This window comes from Notolabrus celidotus, chromosome 8, assembly GCF_009762535.1.
Source record: "Notolabrus celidotus isolate fNotCel1 chromosome 8, fNotCel1.pri, whole genome shotgun sequence".
NCBI lineage: Eukaryota > Metazoa > Chordata > Actinopteri > Labriformes > Labridae > Notolabrus > Notolabrus celidotus.
Window position 1 is genome coordinate 9,815,241 of NC_048279.1, and position 9,376 is coordinate 9,824,616.

Consider the following 9,376-nt stretch of genomic DNA (forward strand, 5'->3'; position numbering starts at 1 on the left):
GGCATTATTTATCAGGTGCAAAATTCCTTTAATGAATCATTCTCTCAGAGTGAGTTTATTATAATAATGATGGTTGTAAGCTGTTAAAATAGCTTCAGAGACATGGAGCGTAAAATGGAGCGTCCATTGTTTTAGACCTCCTTTACAGTAAATCCTGGCTCAATACACCCTCTGGTGGCTTAACTGGCCTTTTTTTAAAAATAGTGAACTACCCTTTAAGAGGATTTGCAGTTCTGTACATTTTGAACATTTGTTTTTTGTTTTAGACAAAGCTACCCTTTATTTTAGTTACCAGATCTAATTAACATTATTAAACTCAAATTCAACACCTACTGTCTTGTTTATCAGGAATGCTATTTTCAATGAGGACTTCACTACTGAGAAAAAGATTAACAAAAATACATTCCATTTTTTGTTACAGATTACACACATAATTTGGTGCAGAATTGGGTTTTGAAATCATTTAGTTGATTTTAATGATCTTATTCCCTCAGCTAACAAAAAACACTTAATACATCCATAGCAGTGCACACTGTAGCTTTTTGAAAACGAGCCTACTTTTGAGTATTTAAAAACATCCAACTTATAACTTCCCCTTATGGTGAAGTAAGACAAGCTGAATGGGACAGCATAAATAACTGCATAAGCCTTATTCAGTGTTTTATTTCCCAGGATTGTTTGCTTTCTATTGACCAGTCTTTAAAGTTGTCACGATTATTGCCATGATCTGTTCAGTCTGTCGTGTCTTCCTTAAATTTTAGTCCATTGTTGTCAAGCTCTTGAGTGTTGTCCTTCTTTTCATTCATTTTCATTTGTGATGTCACACAGCTCACATAACTGGCTGATGAAAATGTTATAAACTTATTTTGGTAATTGTTGTTTTTAGATGTGGTCCTGATATCAGGCGGGGTCAGAGCTGCATCCCCAGCGAGGGTATGTTCTTCTTTAGAGCAGCTGTTGGACATAAATACCAGATCTGGAGTCCTGCATGTAGCCAATCAAAATGGAACATTCATAACAGCTATGTAATACAAAATTTTAACAAATTGTTGTCCACCTTCCCTTGCCCCTTATTCCTTATGTGCGTAACGATGGCCCGAGTGTCAATGCGGAGGGCGCCCGCAACATTGGACGTAGCTCTCATCTCCTGTGCAATAGCATGTAACCCATCCGTCTGATTTCTTTGTTGCTGCAGCAACTCACGATCAAAGTCATCATAACAATCTGGACGCCTTCGGGGCTCTGCTGAGGTGTTTGTTGGTCTGAGCTGATTTGAGGAGTGCTGCGGGGATTGTCAGACATCTGATGAAGATTCTCCATTTAAGATAAAAGAGATTCTTACTTTTTAACGGTCAAGATGAAACAACTTACAAAACAACAATAATGAATGAATTCACTTTTTTTTCCATTCTCCCAAATTGCATTTCTTCTGGCAACGCTGAGGTGTCTGGAGTTCGCAGATGTGTTTATTTGCCTCCTCCACCAAGACCTCCAACTTCATGGCTTCAAACTTCACTTTTCGTTTCCGGCCACTCTGCTCTCCCAAACTCTCCATGGTGACAGCTGGTAGCACACGCAAAATCCCCATTTAAATAGGGCAGTCCACACCACTTTTGCACCTGTTATCAATTGCGCACGCAGTCATAGCACATCACCCGCAACATGCCCATTAGGTGCAATTTTTTTGTTTGCACTCGCAATTTAGCCCACGTTATTTGGGATATTAGTAGATCAGGCCCATATGTTTAATTGAACCAAGTGCTAAGGGTATCAAGGGTTTCAAAAAGTATCCCTTTTCTTCAAACCCCCAGGCAACTTTTGCCCAGGTTGGACACCAATATTTTTTACCAGCCCACTCTCTGACTGGCTAGAACCAGGTCCGTGTTTTGATTACAGAATGCAGAAGAGACAGACAAAAGCTGACAGAATTGTTCTTCAAAATGTTGCTAGAAGCAGATCTGCAATGATCACAACTTTTTTGCACTTGTGCCTCTGGCATACAGCAGGTACACTCAGTTTTCTTTTTACTCCTGCCCCTTAAACAGTCTGAGAAACAGTCTGCTCAAATTTCTGCCATAATTTTGACTCTGCTATTTTACCGTCTCATATAATCTCACTGTCTCACTTTAGGAAGCTCCAAGTTAGCTAGCTTTAGCTATTGTTCTCATCATTCCAGTTATTCCCCTTTTTAATGATCTTATAACTGTAACCATTGTCAATACTCATTTATTCAGTTATTGTTTCATCATGTGTTTGTAATTAATATTCACAAAAAAGCCAAGTATTTGTTTGTGTAAGTCAAGCAGAACAGACTCCTGATGGAGGATTCACTGACCTTGGTATAAAGATTGATTATTAATAAACATTATGCTGTTGAGTTTCCTCTTTATATGGAGATGGTGCCCCTAATTGATACGGGGTAAGATTATGAAATATTAATTTTTGAACCCATCAACTTTTAAATGTTTCACAGTGATGCCACCAATGTCCTTACCATGTGGTTCACACAGGACATTTAAATCCAGTCTGTGGCCTCCAGGCTGCTTTTCAGTGTCTCCATGGCCTCATGATACCACATCCTCACTGTCCTTATCATCACAGGCTGCTGAAACACTGTAAGATGGTGTGAGCAGGACAAGGTTGCAGTCTGACCTGCTCAGTGCTGGAAGGGCAGTGGAGATAATGACATCACTGGCATTAGCATGGAGGACATCCAGAGTCTTATTATCTCTGGTGGTGCACGTGACATGCTGATGAAGTGGGAGGGTGGACGAGAGAGGGAGCACTGGGTGTACTTTTCTCTCTACATACTTTTCTAGGGATTATGGATGTGAATATATTATTTGTTCATATCTGTTGAAGACCAGCAAATGCTGTGGTACAATGTGCAGCAACAATAAAGGCTTTCTAATCTATTCATAGCTTTTGGTCACGTGACCAGCGCAGAAATCTGGAGGTCAAAAAAGACTGAAAAGTGACAACCTCCATTGGACACTGTGGAGCTGCGTGTGATGGATTTACATCACCTGGGAACCACAGAAAAATGAAGAGAAACTTAATAGTTTTGGGCCTCTTGTGACTATTGAACAGCATCATCATCACTATGCAAGTCGCTTAAAACAGCTAGGTCCCTTTCACAAACTTAATGAAGTTTGTGGAAACATGAAAACAGATTGAAAAAATAACTTATGTTATCCTCCTAGGAGCTATTTTTTACTACTGAACTGAGTCTCCTACCACTTCTTTTGTAAATTATTTTTTATTTACTGTACACCACATTGAACGCCTTGTCATTATTTTACTATTGACCTGCAAAGAGGAGATCGTTTTTTTATCTTCAAATGTCAGTTGAGTCCATCGGTGTGTTCTTTCATGAGTTGTAGTTGCACCTGTGTCTGGAGATTATGTGATGTTCACATATATCTAGGCAAGAATCCTTCCCCTTGCACCACCGCCAGGATGAAACCCTATGAAAGTACAGACAGATTTATGTATTTTCGAATTTGCTGGGTCAATAAAGCTGCTGTGTCGGAGGTGGCGTGCAAACAATTCTTCATCATCAAAGCAAAGGTAGTCAACATTCATGCAGACAGGTAAATCAGCTCTACTTTCCAAAAGCTCACTGTCATGCCTTAACACTAAAAATGAATGTCCCCCCCAATCTATCTAAGACCACTAATTCCCCAGAATGTCAGAATTCTTGTGTTCAATTGCGAAATCAGCCACGTTATTACTAAACTATTGTTAACTGGTTTGCTAGTGGTGTCAACAAGTTACTGCTGGAGTTGTTTAAACTGATCCACAAACTCCAACCATGTCAGAACAAGAATGTAAAGATAAGCTGACTAAACATAGGCCTACATTAATTAAACTATTCAGTGTTTACTGGAACTTACCTCTTAACGCGTTAACTTTGATAGCTGCCTTTCTTTTGGTCTCTGACTGGGGACAATGCAGCGTCCAATAACAAGAATCAACAATCTCCTCCTCTAGGATCTTTTAGAAGCACAACCCAGGTTTGTTTGCCTGTCGTTGAGAACATCCAATGAACAACAACTCTCAGTCATAAAAAAACGTCTGAAACACATTGGCAGCAGAGTCCTGTATTTCCTCTGTAGCATGTAGCAGTGAGAAGCCTTTCTTGCCCACCAGGCAGGCTGGTCCACAATGTGACATCACATGAAATTCATGATTCTGATCTATTCTATTATAACATGCATTGTTTGCAGCCAAGTATGAAACCTTGATGAAGAGGGAGGGGTAAGGGCAAAGCTTAACTTCCCCAAGTAGTTTATCTCTTTTTCACTCACAACTCTTTCGTCTGACATGCACAGCTTGCTGGCTGAGAGTAGTTTTTCTTATCCAGTGTCTCCTGCTTAATCAACGTATGCTAACATGCATCCAAACAACACAGCTGACCCGTCCACAAAAGACGTCGGTCAGTCAAATGTTTCATCATACTTCCCTGCCACCACTCCTGATTGTGTCCCAATTTGTGAAATGAGTGACAACGCATATTGTGTTTAGGCATAAAACATTAGAAAAGGGTGTGTGAAAGTGAAAGATCTTAAATTCCTGGTAAGCAAAACACATGTTTATGTGATCAGCTGCTCAATAGAATACTGTTATGGCAGGATCACAGAACAAAGCATGACGCACTTGATGTTATATTTAGTTGCTTCTTCTGATGATAGTATGGTGACATTATATTTCATTTTAAAGCAGAAAATCAAACCTGGCATTTAAAATGTCCATACCTGCTGATACTGAATACTGCATCCTCTGATAATACAAATTTGGAGGCAGTAACAGAGTTTCTCCAGCAGAGGGCACTGTCCTTCCATTTGTGTGTAAGACTATGATTAAAGGTGTTTGCTTTCATGCCTGAGTCATATTAACATATTGAGTGGCATGGTAGGATATTCCTAAAGAGTATTTGATTGTCTTTGATTGATTTAACAGCTAGCAATAGAAAAAATACAGATAACATGAACAGCCTTCTTAAATGCAGCGGCAGCAGCACCGTTTTGTGCTACTTTTTAATTTAATTTTTAATTTATCCTTTATTTTAGCAGGGAGGACCAACTGATACTGAGGTCTCTTTTTCAGGGGTGCCCTGCAGAATTACAATTAATACAATTAACAAAACAAAAACACATATAAATACAGTTAAAAATAGTCACAGACACATTAACAACAGTTTCATACTTGCAAACCCAAAGCGTTCTTAATGCTTTAAAACAATTGCAAGTATTTTCTTTAAGTAGCTAAAACACTATCTCTTTAAAAACGTCAGACGATATCAGATAGGGTAGTTTAGTTAGTTATTAGTTATTAGTGTTATTTAGTTAAGTTATTTCACATAATAGGAGCAGCAATACAAAAAGCAGTCTTTCCCCATTCAGTTCTAAGCCTTGATGTGTTTAAAGTAATCCAGTTTTGAGATCTGGTTGTACAGTTTGAAGTGTTTGATGACAAGAGACAATTCAAGTGAAGGGGGAGTTTACCTATGAGTGCCCTTTAGATAAACAAAATACTGCTTCTTTCTACAATGACTCAACAAGGACCAACCATGGCTTTTTGTCCTGCTCCTCCCTGCCTCATCCTTCTTCTGTCCATTCCACAGTCCCTGCCTCAACCTTGTGCTGACCCTGCCTCAACCTTCAACATTTCCTGCACTGGACTTGAACCCCAAACCATCAGACTGTAAGGCAGCAGCCCTGTCCATCAAACCACAGAGCTGCTTGTCAGTGCTTGCTTTTTTTGGTCTTTTCATTCCACCAATTTATTGTAGTTGTTTAAAAGCAATGCTCAACCACATTGTCAGGATCTGTTTCATTTCCTTCTCATATTTGATTCCCTTAGTGGGTTTTGAACACCGAACCATCAGACAGAAAGGCAGCAGCCCTGTCCACCACACCACAGGGATGCTTGCCAGTGCATGCTTTTTGTAGGTATTTTCATTCCACCATTTGGAATTTGTATTTCAAAAGCACAATTTATGCTGCAGTCTGAGGAGAGAGTAGTATTTCCATCTCCCATGGACAGTCCATGTCAGGAACCTGAACCAAGGGTCCTTGCATGAAAAGGCAGCAGTCATATCCAAAGCACCACAGAGCTGCCTGGAAGTGATTGCTTTTTTAGTTTTTTTCATTCCACCAATTTGTGGTGTAAATATGAGACCAAATATAGATCATGTTGGAACTTTTTCCACCTTTAATGTGACCTATAACATGAACAATTCTTGAAAAAAAACACTCATTTTTTTAGGCAGGAGTCTATTAACATGGCAAATCTTGATGTGGCAATATTTGCCCATTCTTCTTTACAAAAAAAGCTCCAAATCCATCAGATAGTGAGGATATCTTCTGTGCACAGCCCTCTTTAGATCACCCCACAGATATTTAATTGGATTCAGGTCTGGACTCTGGCTGGGCTTTTCCAAAACTTTAATCTTCTTCTGGTGATGCCATGCTTTTGTTGATTTAGATGTATGCTTTGGTTCGTTGTCATGTTGAAAGGTGAAATTTCTCTTCATCTTCATCTTTTTAACGGAGGCCTGGTGGTTTTGTGTTAAAACAGACTGGTGTTTGTACTGTTCACACTTCCCTCCACCTTGATGAAAAAACAGCCCCAAAGCATTATGCTGCCCAAGCCATGCTTCTCTGTGAGAGTGTGTGTGCAGTGTTGTTTTTATGACAAACATACCTTTTAGAATTATGGCCAAAAAGTTCAACCATGGTTTCATCAGACCATAAAACATTTGCCTCATGCTTTTGGGAGACTTCATGTATGTTTTTGAGAAATGTTGCCGTGCTTGGATGCTTTTGTTCATAAGAAACAGCTTCCGTATTGCCACCCTACCCATAGCTGAAACATATGAAGAATAGGAAATATGTTGTCACATGTAGTACACAGCCAGTACTAGTCAGAAATCCCTGCAGCTCCTTTAATGTTGCTGTAGACCTCTTGGAAGCCTCCCTGACCAGTTTTCTTCTTGTCTTTTCATCAGTTTTGGAGGGATGTCCAGTTCTTGGTAATGTCAATGTTTTTCCATATTTCCTCCACTTGAGGATGACTGTCTTCACTGTGGTCCATGGTATATCTAATGCCTTGGAACATTTTTGTACCCTTCTCCTAATTGATACCTTTCAACATTGAGATCCCTCTGATACTTGCTGTAAGATACAACTAAGGAAATGTCAGGAAAATCACACATAAACATGTGTTTTGCTTACCAGGAATTTAAGATCTTTCACTTTCAAACATCCTTTTCTAATGTTTTATGCCTAAACACAATATGCGTTGTCACTCATTTCACAAAATTGGGACACAATCAGGAGTGGTGGCAGGGAAGTATGATGAAACATTTTGAAATGAACAATGTGCACATGAAATACAGTGCAAGTAAAAACCAAGTCTTCAGAAGAACCAAAAGGTACACAAACATGTAAAAACAGTTTAATAAAGTAAATCATAATAGCTCTAAGTTTCCTTTCTGCTCATTTTGTTTGACTTGTGCTACATATACACTGACCATCAAACTTATGATTTATATGCCATGCACATGTTACATATGAGGGCTCTAAAAACAAGTCTCTGGGGTAAATGTTCTCTATTTCACCTTCACAGCTGATTGAAACATGCCATATTACAGTATTTTGTCTGCAAGAATGAATAAGCATGCATTTCTTTTCTCCAACTCTTAATGCAGAGAAACATAACACCACAAATTGACCTTTGTCACCACAGAAATGTTTTACTGAATGAATCGATACCACAGACTTCAAGAGTTTACTTGTATTTTATACACAACTTTTCTGTTTTCTCTGGTTTGCTTTTTATTATGTAAACACAAAGGTGTATTTGAATTATGTCATGCTCTTGTGTGCCACCAATGATTTAACACATTTAAATAAGTGTTGATAGATCTAGGAGGAACAGGTATATGTTAAATAAAGGTATGTTTCTCGATTTTTATATCAACACAGCTAGATTACTGCAACAGCCTTTTTACCTGTCTGAACCGAAAATCCCTCAACACACTGCAGATGGTACAGAACTCTGCTGCCAGGCTTTTATCTAGTACCAAGAAAAATGACCACGTCACACCTGTTTTAGCTTCTCTTTATTGGCTGCCTGTACATTTTAGAATTGATTTTAAGACTTTATTGGTAACTTTTAACGCACTCAATGGTCTCTGCCCCAGTTATATCTCTGACATTTTAACACCATACACTCCAGTGCGCACTCAGTGATCCTGGGGCACAGAGCTGCTTTTGGTTCCAAAAAACTTGGCTGAAAACAACGGGGACAAGACGTTTTCAGTCTGGGCCCCACAGCTGTGGAATGAACTACATGAGGAAACTAAGTTAGCGGATTCTGTGCTCTCCTTTAAGTAATTTCTCAAAATCGGAGAGCATTTGCTGATTTTATGTAATCAAATTGTCTTGCACAGGGTCCCGTATTTTTATTTTTAAGGATTTTATGTTCTTTTAATAGTAATGGAATTTGAACTAATTGTATGGTCTTTTAAAATTGTCTTTATTTCCTTTGATGCATTGCAAATCACATTGTGACATAGATTTTGAAAAGTGCTCTATAGATAAAGATTCTTCTTCTTCTTCTTCTTCTTCTTCTTCTTCTTCTTCTTCTTCTTCTTCTTCTTCTTCTTCTTCTTATTATTATTATTATTACAGTAACCTCCCCATCTACAAAATTGGTTTTTAAACTGAGCAGATCTTTTCTTGAAACCTGTTTGGGTTGAATTATAGAGTTCATCTTGATTGACTTTATCCTCTTCCCAAGAAGAGGCAATAATGAGGTGATAAAGCCAACACACTGAAGGCCCTGCACATACAGTAAACATTTAGAGAGGTTGGCTATGTCTACCACTACCTGGTCCCAACACCATCAAAGTGTGCTCTCTATCTTTACTTCTATTTCTCCCTCTGCAGCTATTGCTAAAGAACAGCCGTTACCCAAATATACAAAACCTATTTAGCCAGGAATATACATTTAAAAACAACAACAACAACAAATCGTCAAAGTCAGTTTTGCATCCCAGAGTTTGACTTATTAAGACTACATCCCTTCTTTAAAGGTCCTGCTTGACTAATTCATTCCACAGTCTTTCAGTAGAGATTGTGTCCTTAGAGCTCCTTGTGTTTGCTTGAATAGTAAACCCAAATTCAATGTTGTTTTCTTTTTCGCAAATATATAGAAAATAAGTGATAATATCCTCTGATAAGTCCTGGCACATGTATGAAATGTTAACCTAATAGAAGCTTGCAAACGTATGACAAACTATGCAAGCCTTTCCTCTTTATGAACGTCATTACTAAGCTTTAATTTTTCATAACTGTAACATTGCTAT